The sequence below is a fragment of the Rattus norvegicus genome, chromosome 1, assembly GCF_021556685.1.
Source record: "Rattus norvegicus strain SHRSP/BbbUtx chromosome 1, alternate assembly SHRSP_T2T, whole genome shotgun sequence".
Taxonomy (NCBI): domain Eukaryota; kingdom Metazoa; phylum Chordata; class Mammalia; order Rodentia; family Muridae; genus Rattus; species Rattus norvegicus.
Genome location: NC_141534.1, coordinates 233,872,884 through 233,886,296, shown reverse-complemented (window position 1 = coordinate 233,886,296; position 13,413 = coordinate 233,872,884). Strand labels below are relative to the sequence as shown.

Genomic DNA, 13,413 nt, shown 5'->3' with positions numbered 1-13,413 from the left:
CCCTTTCTATAGTATGTACAGAAGCAAGATGGAGGGCAAGATGAAAATGCCTTCTGATGACCAAAGCTCAGAGCTCATCCTCTGACCACATGTTGTCCTCTCTCTCTTTGATCCCTTTTCTTGCAGACTCACCTTCTCACCTATAGCAGAAGATCATGTCATATATATATATATGTATACATATATATATGTATATATGTGTGTGTCTGCATGTGAGTGTACAATATATATTTTTACATAAACACATAATAAATATTGTATATATGTATAATATATATCATTTCAAATAGAAATTAGAAAAATAAGTTTTAAGACAAGAGACTAAAAATCTGAAGGCTTGACTCTCCAGCTGTCAACAATGCCCTAAAATCCTGAGTTCTTCTCAGTCCCCTTCTATGATGTTACCTTCTCAAATGAGCTCTTCTTGGAGACTCAAAATGGCTGCAAGCCCTGAACTGTGTGTTCCCTGTCTACCTCTACAGTGTAGGGAAAATTCATCCCAACATCCCCCATGGAAGTCTTTGATTGCTCTGCTAATCTCACTGAGGTCACATGCTCACCTCTAATCTAGTTGAGATGGCTGTGAGGTAAAAATTCCGTGGCCCTGGTAGCATGCTTCATGCCTATGGTACTGGTGTATTTCCAATTAGCAATAATCGCACCTCGGATAAACCTCATTGGCTACGATACTGCCACTGCGCAAAGCTAGTACTGGTGTATTTCCAAGGACAGCAAATTGTTTCGGACCCACTCCCAGACACATTGAAGGCTTATCTCTAGCTGGTAGCCTAATTTTTCTCAGTCTAAGCATTCCTACTTAAATCATAGTCTTATCTATAAACAAGAACCATGTGGAAGAGTCCAGAACTGTGGGGAAGCATGTGGCCAGAGATGCATGATCACAGAGAAGTGGTCAGCGGTAAACACTGCTTTCCCCTGTAATAGTGATGAAGTGATGTCATGACTTCAACTCTCCAAACATCTGTTGGGAGGCTCCTGTTGCTAAAAGTGGAATGACTGATTAGAGGACAAAGAGCACAGAGCCTCCGCTCATTTCTATCCAAAAGGGAAAGCCAGTTGGTGCCACAGAAGGTATGGTGACGGTAGGAGGAAGTAACTGAGTCATCTCGGAATTCATAATGGCAGGGAAGAGGAACAAATGGTCATGCCTAGACACGCCCATTGGCTTCTCTTTTTTAAATCTGAAAATGGTAAAATTAGTTTGTAGTGTGTTTCTAAAAGGGACCATCACTTAAGAATACGTAGCTTAAAATAAAAGAATGCTTACTTTGTAATTTTGGCTTATTCTAATGACAGGGATGCAGGGAGTGTCCCTTAAAACCATTCAAAGGGAGACGTAGAAAGAACAGAAACAGAATTTTGAAGGAAAAGTGCATAGTCATGGCTGACCATGAGGCCATGAACACAGATTTGTACCAATAAAACATATGGAAAGGCCAGCTGGGAAAAAGGTGAGACTTGAAAAATATTAAGACCTAAGAGGTTCTTTCCCTCCTACCTTTGTGTGTGTGTGTGTGTGTGTGTGTGTGTGTGTGCGTGTGTGTGTGTGTGTGTGTGTGTGTGTGTATGGGGAAAGTTGGAAAAGGTCTTTGGAACAGACAGTGTCAAGTCATACAGAGAAAGTGGAATTATTCAACTGCTGATTTGGCTCCCCAATGCCCCTCACCCCCGCACTCCCTTTAGAAAAAGACTTCAATGTGGAAAGGCTAGCATTGCAGAAAAAACTATTCCAAAAGAACAAATACCCCGGGAAGAACGTTAGCCTAATCAAATTCATCTCTGTAACAAAGACAAATAAATGATATCCCAAGATAATTAAGCAACTACCTCGAGTCATGGGATGTGAATGGCCTCTTTCAATGAAAGCCACATCATAATCCCAAAAACCTGTTACTATGTGACCTTGCATGGTGAGTAGGACTTTGCAGATGTGGTTAACTAAGGCTCTTATGATGGAAAGATCCAACTATTTCAATGGGCCCATTGTAATATCCAATGTTCTTATGAGAGGAAGGTTGGAGGGTCAAAGAAGCAGCAGAGGTTGTAGGAATGGAAACAAAGGTTGGCGTGATGCCCCTGATGGCTGGGGGCACCAGTCAGGGAATGTGAAGCTGGAAAAGGCAAGGGCAGGGGTTGTCCCATCAGAGGCTCCAGGAGGAACCAGTCCTGCCAACACCTTCATTTTAACTCAGTGAAACTGTTTTTGTTTTTGTTTTTTTATTATTGCAATGATGTAATGTAACAAATCTATGTCGAAGCCAGAAAGTCCATGGGAATGTTTCAGAAGCAACAGGAAACTATTCCAAGCCCAGTGCTTCAGAGCTAACAAACTCCTGTGAGAGGAGTGGTTCAGAAGAGTGTCTGTAGGCACACCCAGTATTATGAGATGGTACAGTAAGCACAAATGTGACACTCATTGTGGATGAAAGTTTGAAGTTCCTTATTAAAGAGGTTGTCTGAAAATACATAGAAAAGGAGGTTAACACCAGAAACAAGCATATAAAGGAATCTATTCTCTTCAAATAGGGTGATTCTGGTTTTAAAGTTACTAGGTTTATTTTCAAGGACATGTCTGTATCAAACAAACAAACACTCAAAAAAAAAAAAAGCTTTGGATAAAATCCCCAGTGATAGTAATTTGCATATAAGACAGACAAATGTAGACCAAGTCATGAAAGACTTAGGGAGATTCATAGTTGACTGAACAGATGTACCAGAGTGTGTTGTCTACTGGAACAGAGCCATTTTGGAAAAACAAAAGCAAAAGGCAGATCAATTTTCTTAGCTGTCCTTCGTTAGTAATGTGCATGACTCTGTAAGGAACACCTTACTACATGGCCAGCTCTGTAAAGAACATCCTTACTGCATGGGTGCCTCTGTAAAGAACATCCTTACTACATTTTGTGGATAAAACAGTTGTTAAAACCATGACTTTTTGAAAAGAATTCATACTAAAAGTGTCTTCCTAGACTAGAAAAATCGAACAGTTGCTAGAAGCATGACAGAAGTGACTGTCTGTTCTGGCTTAAAATTTGTGCACTACAGTGCAGACAATGTAAGGACACCTGGAATGGTGGGGATTTTTGTTTCAGAAAAAAAATACGTGGTGATTTTGTTTGATGATGAATGGAACTCAGGAAGAATGTGGTCAAATTACTTCATTGGAGTGGCAATATTAGAAACTGCATCCTAGATCCACATCTACTGGAGGAAGTATCAAGTTTTGTCACCAGACAAGCTGAATGCAATGTGACAGGTTCTGAAGAAATATAGAGTGTGTGCCTAGGTTAGAGAGAACAGCTTGGCCATTATGGAGGTCGGTCACAAGTCGGTAATGTGAGAAGAACCCCAACTGCACTGACTGGGTTCTTAAGTCTAAGCCTGACACGTGAGCCTTGTTTTCTTGACAGCAGAGATTTGCTCTGTTTGAACTTTTTCTTTCAATTTATTATTAATTCTTTGTAAGTTTCATATCATGCACCCCAGTCCCACTTATTTCCCTGTCCCTTAGTATCTGCCCTCTGCCCTTGCAACTCCCCCACAAAAGGTTAAAATAAGAATTTTAAAATCGATTTTGTCCTAAAATCTGTAGCATGTCCCACAGTATACCCTTTTGTCCACACTTGATTTGCAAATCTTCACTGCAATGAGTCTGGTCTGTTTTGAGGCCTCTGGCACTGATCAATTCTGGATCTTCACAGGGACTCTCAGATATTCTGTTGCTGCCATGGGCCATGGAGATCCTGCAGCTTTGGATATGCAGGACTGACCCTTTCACATGATCCAGCATATCATAGATAGGGTAGATGTTGGGGTGGGCCAACTCAAAATCCTGGATCTGAGCCTGGGAGGTAGCTGAGTTGGTCAGTCCACCAGCTCTCCTTGGCCCTCACTGACAGAGCCAACTTTTCCACACTAGCCCTAGCTCGCATACCCAAATGCTTCAGCTGACAAGGGGCAGCTCTCCTGCTCTCATATTCTCAGGCTATCAAGGAGAAGGATCTGTCCTCCCCACTTTCCTGAGTGCAGCCACTGGGGAGGGGCAAGGCCAGCTCTCTTGCTTTCCTTACCTGGGGCCAGCTCTCCGGCATTCACCACTAGCCAACTCTGCCGTGCTAACCAAATGAGTTATAGGGCCTGCTCTCCCTGGGTTCTGTAGATGGTGAGGAGCAGAACCGACTCTTTTGCTTTCATGACTGTGGGGCCTGTTCTTCCCACCTGTCATGGGAGGACATTTCTCCCTCAACTAGGCCACCTCATGGCAGATAAGAATCGGGGGACCCTCTGCTGAGCTTATGCCAACAGGGCTGGCTTTCCTGCACCCCTGCCACCAGGACCAGCTCTGCTGTGCTGCCTAGGCAAGGGGTGGGGCCAACTCAGCACAGTGTCTCAAGAGGCATCAGACCTGGGACATCAACACAGACCTGAACTGCCATAGAACCATGAATGCAGGCATAGCTCTCTGGCAGTAACCTGGACCCAGATGTCCCCATGACCTCTGGTGGCAGTACAGGTCACTCACAACAACATATCCTTCTGTGGCAACAGGGCTCTCTGACATCCACATGGTCTCTGGTGCTGGCCACAGACACAGATACTAGCTGCAGCAGGACCAAGAACCCAGACATAACCCTTAATGGCAGCCTGGGCTAGGACCTCACCATGACCTCTTCATATCTATCTGTCAAGTCTGCAGTTCCACTTTTCTCCACAGTTACAAACCCTTAGGCTTCACGTTCTTTTCCAACTTGCCACCGTATACTTTATCTTTCCTATCACCCTAAGTAGCACCCATGGCAGGGTCATGGGTGCCTCTTCTGACTGCCATAGGCTCTGTTTGAATATATAATGTTTCCTGTAGGCCTAAGGTCATCCTCAATGTTTATTCCCCAGAAGGTGGCACTATGAGGAAGTTGTAGAAAGTCAGAAAGTAGGGCTGAGCTAGAGGAAGTAGATCTTTGGCCATTTCCTGTTAACATCCCCTCTGCTCACTATCCACGATGATATAAACAACTGTCTTCTGTCACACCACCAGGCTTCTATGATGTTCCTCCACAGCTCATGGGACCAAGCAGTGAAGGCATGAACCCTGTGAAACAATGAGCCCAAATACATCTTTCTCTGTCTAAGCAGTTCTTGAGTCAGAGTCATGAAAGGCAATAAAAAGGAGTTTCAGTGTTTAAAAAGTAGAAGAGGGTAGGTAAGAACTGTGGTTTTGAGGTTAGACATGACCTACTAACACACTCGATAGACAAGTGTTCAGGCTCTAAAATTGAGACTAGCTTGAATGTTGGCCTTCAATTTCCTTGTGTCTAACTATTGGCAGAATTAAATACATCTCTGTGTTTGTTTCCTCGTCTTTTAGATGTATGTAAGGACAGGGTCTACATACACAATTATTATAAGAATTAAGTTAAAATGTATAAAGTGTATATAAATTATAAGAATTAAGTTAAAATGTATAAAGTGTATATATTGTTCCTGTCACTCAAAGGACCTAGAAAAAAAACAAGCAATAGCTATTGTTATCATTCAAACTTGTCATTCATGGGCAATAAAAATATAGAAATGAAGGAACAGTCACACAGAACATAATGAAGGCAAGAATTTGGGGGCTTTGCTGTGTATCCGAACTCTAATGATCTGCTCTGGGTCTTTTTGAAGCATCCCAACCACTGCACTGCAGGATGGAGTCTACAAGGTCCTCATTATCTGAAGCCTTCCCCTTCACACATGCCCAGAGTGATACTCATAACCTTTAGCTTTGACATGGCATTTCCTTAACTATTTTCTCATGTGTGGACATGTCTCACTGTACCAAGTGTTGGTGCTGTTTTATATGTCTTTCCATCTCTTAAACATCTGGCAGAGTTTCACATAGGTAGTGCTATTCCAAGCTGAATGCACGTCAATCAAGTCTTTTCTATAGACTTGCAATTAACTCATACATGACCTCCTCTAAACTTGACATCATTTTAAGATTTAAGATTACTTACAAAACCCATTACAATGTAAATGCTATATAAATAACCACTACTATGTATTGTAGAAGGACAATTAAAAGAAAGCTGTTCAGTTTCAGTTTAGACACTAGTTTTCCCCCCACATATTTTTTGTTTGAAGTTGACTGAATTCTTAGAAATGAAGGCTACACAATTGAAAATATGAATTAAGCTAAGCTAATGATCTAAAGTTTTGCAGCTTGTCTTGGGGGAAATGATATCATATATAAGGGTAGAGATATATACAAAGGAGTTGTTATTTAGATTCAAAAGTTCATGGGTTCAAAATTGGGATAGAGTGAGGTTAAAATTGACTTTGGCTTAAGTTACAGAAACACTAAAACAGAACTCAATTCTTTGGTTCTTTTGGTCAGTCTCTTTTAATCCAAGCACAGATGAAATTATTCAATACATTACAAGAATATTCCTCCATGGAAAAAATGTGTGTGTGGCCGTGTGAGGCGGTGCTGCTTAACATCTGTATTTTTCCAAAGTAAGTGTTGTGAAAATGGTAAAACCCTCAATAGTGATGTTTGGGTTTGCTGTGTGATTCTGTGGCATCTAGTCAGACATTCACTGAGTTTAGGTGTGGCATTTAATGCTTGTGGCTCTCTGTAGTTCTTCTTTTCATGGTGATAACCTTTTGATGCAACCTTTGGGAGACATGACCATCAACTCTGAACACAGGAACCTGCTTTTTATTACAGTTGGGCTTTGAAGATATCTCAGAAGGAGAAGGCAGGGGAGTTATCATCCTCTTCTTAATCCTCCCTTTGCCCATAATGATGTCTGTGCCTTCTGTACTATTCCAAGTACCCACACAAGGAGAGGAAAACAACATTATGGGGATGATCTTCATTATTTCAGTCAACATGGACTACTGAATCAACGGTTGGATTTTCAGAGAGAGGTACAAAGAGGACCATCCGTCTAACACAGTGTGCAATTATCGTGATTATAAATCAGAAGAGACCTTCTAAAAATATCAGTTTCCTCTGGAGGGAAAAGTGGAAACCAAAATGCAATGTTTCATTTTTTCTAGACTGTGGAGATGTTTTTCATGACTCTAATGAATGTAGAAGCCAACAATGGGAAAAAAATCCAATTAGGCAGAAAATATACTCTTGTCACAGAAACAATCCGGCCATGTGGTAACAGTCAACAGACAATAGACGGCTGATAGGAAGGAACCATGAGTGAAGCTCAGAGTCCTTCACCTCAAGTGCCTGAGTCAGGCTGCCTTGTTTTGTTGACACTGGTGTTAAGGAAAAAGAAGATCATGAATCTGGACACCATTCCTCCTAATATCAACCATCTGCCCAAACGTAACCTATTAGTTCCTGGCTGACAGTCAGCTCTTGTGCCTCTTTACTTCATAGTGATTATGAAGCATCCCTACTGGTAACCAGTACTCACTAATGTCCCAGAACAGTAGTTTGGAGGCCAGTTTCCTAGTTCTTTAATGACAGGTCCCTTTTCGTTCAATGAGGATTTAGGAATTCCAAGCGGGTGGCCAGGCGAACCCAGGTTCCTTGAGGAAGTCTCTCCAATGAGACCTGTTTTGAAAACAGTTTTTAGAAGGTTAGAATGAAGAGTTGAATGAAAGGGTACAAGGCCAAGGTTAAATACCTCTGGCTGAAAAGGAAAGGGACTGAAGGCTATTTTTTCAAGGTTCCTCCACTTTCAGAAGCTGGGAAGAATCATTGTTCCCCTAATGTACCACAGCTGTTCAAACAGAGGTGCTAACCTCAACTGGCTTAGCCAAAAGTGGCTGGAAAATAATGTTTGAAAGAAGTGACAAGATGCTATCTCTAAAGTTGAAGATTATGCAACAAACACAGATTGAATGATCAGGAGACTCTCAAAGACACTCCTCAAACCATAGCATTTTGCTTAAAATTTGACTTTCCTTTGATTTGTTGCTCATAGTGGGTTATTATCATCTGAGTCTATGAGATCACATGTAGATTCCATAGCTAATTCTGGGGAGATTCTAAAAGATTTGTGGGCAAATCAACAATTAGCCAGACTCTAATTTTATTGTATGTCCAAAATTGGACTGAACCTTAAACCATTAAACAGAAAGGAAGCATTCATTTTGGTCAGCTATTACCACATGTAAAGAGAACTGTAAACAAATGCAATGTAGGATGTAATTAGGGTTCTCTCTTGACTTGTTGACTTGTGTGTGTGCACAATTATGTTTGTCGGTACATGTTATATGCAATCACATAGATAACCTTGGATATGAGCCCCAGGACTAATGCCTATGTCTTTGATGCAAGGTCTTTGTGGCTTAGAGCTCACAAATTACATTAGACTGATTGGCCAGTGAGCCCTAAGGATCCCTCTTCAGCATTGGGATTACAAGTGCATGCCATGCCACCATGCCCAGATTTTTCCATGGCTGCCAGGGATCCAGGTCTTAATGCTTATAACACTAGCCGTTCATTGACTGAACTATCTTTGCAGTTCTTGGTGGAATCTCTTGCTGTACAGTCCTCAGGACAGTTTGCCTCTATTTATCAGACAGGATTTTTCCAGTTACCCATAACTTTCTAAGGATCAACTCAAGGTGTTCTACTCGTGGTGTCTTGGGGCTGAGTCTTTGACATCTGTCTGGGTGTTTTCCCCCATCTCTACCTTTTCTGCGTGTTATTCAGTTCACGAGAGAATGCCTCAAACATAGGCCCATGGCAGAAGAACTGTTGAAGTTGGAGGATGTGGCCTAGTGGGCTTCATCTCACAGTTACAAGGTTCCTGGAGATGGAGGTGGAAGTTTAGTCAGGAGAGAGGAGGGACAATGCAGCTCACTCTAGAGTTCCAGTCTCCTTCCTTGTAACCACTGTGTGATGTATGTGTGGCTGGTGAAGGCAGCACTCTGCTCTCTCACAGATATCTGGCTTTTGTCCTCAGATCTCAGTTGTGATTTCAAGCCCATTGAGATGAATGCTCTGCTACCCCAGTTTACACTGTATCATTTTAAATTTCTTTTCTTTTCCTCAGGGGGCCTTGAGCAATGTGGTTTTCCTTTTCACCTCTTCCTCTTTCAGATGCAAGACATGTTACAAGAAGTTAACAGCTTAGCAGTCATGCAGAAGGCCGCATTAGATCATAGCGAACTACTTCTGTACACAGAAGTCTAGTCAGTCCCTTTGTCTGAGGTAGAAACTTGCACTCTGGAGGTGAAGGAAGGGTACCTGTTATGGGGTTGTTTGTTTCATTCTAGATATTCTAGATGACCCAAATCCGGGTCATCAGTACAGCTAGACCCGATGAAGTTTGTCAATCTCTCTGGCTTCTCAGTGGCCAGCAGAACACACTTAGGATCCAGGAAACAAAAACAAAAGAAAATCCAGGCTGGTTTCTCAGGCTACTTGAGAGCTTGAATTATGTTCAACCAGCAACAACTGTCTTCAGCCAATGATGGTGATTCTGGCAACTTATTATCAATGGAGGAGATGTTTTGGCAGGAACTTGAAGAGGAGCTGTCACTGAAAATTTGCAGAACAATTGTAGAAAGCAATGGGCAAAGAATGCACACAGAATGCACAGAAGATCAGTAGCTATACACCATCTCTCAGGGGCTTTTCATTGGCTTGGGACATGTAGGAGAATTTATAGTACTAAAACAGAGACAATTTGTTACTTGTTTAAGAAAAAAAGAAAAGTAGGTCGTCATTGAAAACAAATGAATAGAAGCAAATGGTTTGCAGTTCATAGAATCCATGCTGTCACTCAATATCCTCCTCCTCTTATTCACTCCGCCCCAACAATCTTGTGGTGATGTATAGTTTAGACTTTCTTCTTAAAATAAAACAGAAATGAGCCCAAGAAGATCAGAGGCTGTATGAGTTTGTGCAATAGAATCAATGCTATGACCAAAAGCTTGGCAAAGTAGCAAATTAATGGAATGCACATACTCAAGTCAAACAGGTCTGGGTTTGAATTCTTGTTCTTTAGCACAACAACTTTGTTATGATGGGAAGGTAAAGTCCACTTACACACTTACCTGCCACTCACACAAACTTTTGTGTTCTCACTTTTAAAATAGCAAAACAATGCTTCCTTGCTGACTTGATGAGAGGTTTAACAATATATGTAAACATGTCTTCCACACAATAATCTGTAAGGTAGATGAAACAGGGCAGAATGTAATATTGTGAACCGATGCCAGCCTTGGATTATAGAAGAACTAATTAGAATTTAGCTGTGCCTAATAGGTTGCTTGGTCACAAGGGACAGAGATGGGCTTTGATTAACAATGATATGGCATGACCAAATTCACTCCAGGTTCTACAGAGACCCATGGGAAATGGACTATTCTGAAGAAGCTCTTCTTCTATGTTAACTCTTAGGCCTTTGGACATCAGTGTGGTCCTCATCATGGCCTAAAGGCTTAAAAGGGAGGAGTGTCACTTTGCATGGGATGCTGAGACCTGGGATCTCAGCCCCTGCACTGGGAAGACCTAGTACTTACTTGTTCATGCTTGCCTTTTCTAACATTATCCTTTGTTTGCCATTTGGGCTGATCTCAGAGTAAACCGAATTATAAGCTTGTAAACATCATCCAAACCATTATTCTTGTTGATCCCAAAATTTGGACCATTACTTTGTGGTCTGGCCTAGTTGACTAACTTAAGCCTGTCACTGAATTACAAAGATGAGGAGTAGCTTGTGGAATGAGAAGAAAGGCCAAACAGCCAGTTATATAGACTGTGTTCTGATTCTAACTGATTTATTCCTGCTGGAGGCATTAATATATGAGCAATTTTGTTGAGCCCTACAAATGGAACTGACACTCTTTCTAATTTGGACTATTTATTCCCTTCAAGATCTAAGCCACCAGGGGAAGAAATACGATTGGTCCACCATAGTCATATGTCTGAGTTCCCTCCTGCTCCTCCAAATGAAGGAAAGGTGTTTTTCTTTCTTTCTTTTTTCTTCAGGAGCATTTATTTGCTACAGGTTGGCTCACACCTTGGGGGTGGCAAACAGTTCCCAGCCCTCCAGCTTATAGACACAGCCAATGGCGGCGGTCCCATAGCTGTGAGTGCGTGCTCCCAATATCAGGCCTCCTGCGCAACCTCCAGTGAAGTAGTTCAAGGGTTCATCTGGCTTCTCTCGGACCTGGGCACTGACACAGGTGGTAAGGCCAAACATAGCTCCGATAGCAGCTGCAGTGAATGTGGACCGGCCGACCTGGCCACGGCTTCCAGGGGAGAATCTGCGGGGTTGTGTGTGATGCTGTAAGCAGAGCTTATTAGGCCGCAAAGGCTGCCTAAGGCAGTAGTGATGTAGGCCTTGCGATGACACTGGGTGCCGTCGCGGTGGGGGGGGTCTCATTGTAGGCTTCAAAAAACCTCTTGGCCTTGGCTGTATCTAGCCAGGGAGAGGTGTTTTCTTAAAGAATGGGGAAAAGTGAAACTGTGTCTATCTGTCATTTAGTTGAGACTCTTGGTAGAAGATTTTGATCTCCTGGTTTTGGAGGCTCACAGTCTCTGGAGTAAGATGCCTTGGCAGAACACAGGGAGACAACAATCAGCTGAAAATTGTGTGCTGCCACACCTGACTCTTAAGCTAACTATGTCTGTACAGCTTCTATGGGCACACCACACAATTCAGGCACAGCAGGCCTATTTTTTGGACAAGGGTCTGCATTTAGACAGCCAGAAGGAATCTAGCCTCCTGGATGTGTGCTTAAGAAGCTACTTCAATTCTAGACCTTGCTGTGGAGTGGCATCTACCTAGAAAGCTAGAAGACAGGGGGCTCTAGAGTTGCAGAAGAATAGTAAGTCACTCTAGGATCGTGAACAGCAACCAGAAACTGCTTTGGGGGCTGCGTTTTTTGTGGCACAGAGTTCTAATTTATCCTAGTCAATTCATTCTGAAGCAGTTCTCCAACCCTAACCTACCTCTCTAGGCAAAGTAACTATATTCCAAATCATGGGTCTCCATTACATGTCCTTTTCTATTGTCACGGAGGGCAAGGACTCCATCTTTGTGCAACCCAGTCACAACCTGTTTCTAGAAACAGGAATGAGGAATTCACACGGAATAAATAATGGTTAATGTCTGCAAAAAAAGAAGTATTCTCAGAGCTGGGATGTTCCTCGGCCCCTTCATCTCTGTCTATCTCACTGTCTTTCTCTCTGCTCCAGGAGACTAACTTCTGTGAACTATATCGATGGGGTCCTTTGCCTTTGGTTTCTGCTTGGTTTTCACTGAAGGAAGGCCATGGCATCTGTGTAGGACATTTTCACCCTCATTGTGTCGCTCGCCTTCCCTCCATGATAGCTGCAGTTCTCTTTTTACATGTAGTAAGCCCTCTCCTTTTTCTTCAGATGGATTTGTCGAGCAGTCTCCCTTGACAGCTTGGTATTGTTGTCCTACTTTAGAAATGAGAAAGTGTGGCCCATCAGCTTGATGAAATTCAATGCTAACCCCGACATCCATTTACATAGCTCAGACATTATGAACCGAGTCTACCCACTGTCTTGGTGTTGAAGACTTTTCTGCTTTACTCTCCAGTCTCTCAGGAATTAAATCATATGTGAGAATATAGTTTTGAAAAAGTGGCCTTTTCTTGTCCCAAAAAGAAAAGATGTAGCTTTTTCCTACCTCCCGAACAGGATCTGCGTCCTCATTGTCACATTTTGAAGGATATTTTCTGCTGTAGTTAAAAAGAATTGCCCCAAATCCCTTCTTCAGTCAGAAAGAACTTCTGAGATTTCAATATCTGAAAACCTATTAAGCAGAGCTCTTAAATGTAATTATTGGAAAACAACTTTAATAAAATCTAACTCAAGGCAAGTCGTGAAATACCAGATAGAAGAGGAACCTAATTAGCTCCTTCACTCTCTCCCCCATACCACAAAGCACATCGCAGTTGTGAATAGCCTCGTAGATTAGCCAGGCTCCTAACCTCATTTTGGATAACACAGGCCCTCTTAAAATGTGAAAAGTCTCTAGATCTTCTCCCTGGACAATTTTACAATTGTATACTATGTGTCACTCTTGCTTTCTTAGGTGCATACCGACATGTGCGCGCGCGCACACACACACACACACACACACACACACACACACACACACACACACTCTTACTTATAAACCATTTTGTTTTCTATCACTGTCTTCCTCAAAGCTATTCCTAGGCCCCTGGATTAATGTTTCTCATTTCCAATAAAAGCTAGTATCTTAGTTTAACATGCAAAATAAATGGCTTGCCTAGGGTCACACAGCTTATTAATTGGCATATTAATCTGATTTGGCTAAAATTCTTTATGTCGTAATGAGGTTTCTTTTCCTACGCATGTGGCCTCCTCTGTGGGTTAGCTTAGGGTCCAGTCTGTACCACTTTTACTCAGTAATGGAGGCTATCTGACAC

At 42.2% G+C, this 13,413-nt stretch overlaps 2 pseudogenes; both read right to left on the bottom strand.

The window, feature by feature from the left end:
• Nucleotides 1-574: 574 nt before the first annotated feature.
• LOC120100498 (U4 spliceosomal RNA) lies at nucleotides 575-707 on the bottom strand (annotated as a pseudogene).
• Nucleotides 708-10,997: 10,290 nt separating this feature from the next.
• Nucleotides 10,998-12,953, bottom strand: LOC134484830 (NADH dehydrogenase [ubiquinone] 1 alpha subcomplex subunit 11-like; annotated as a pseudogene).
• Nucleotides 12,954-13,413: the final 460 nt, after the last annotated feature.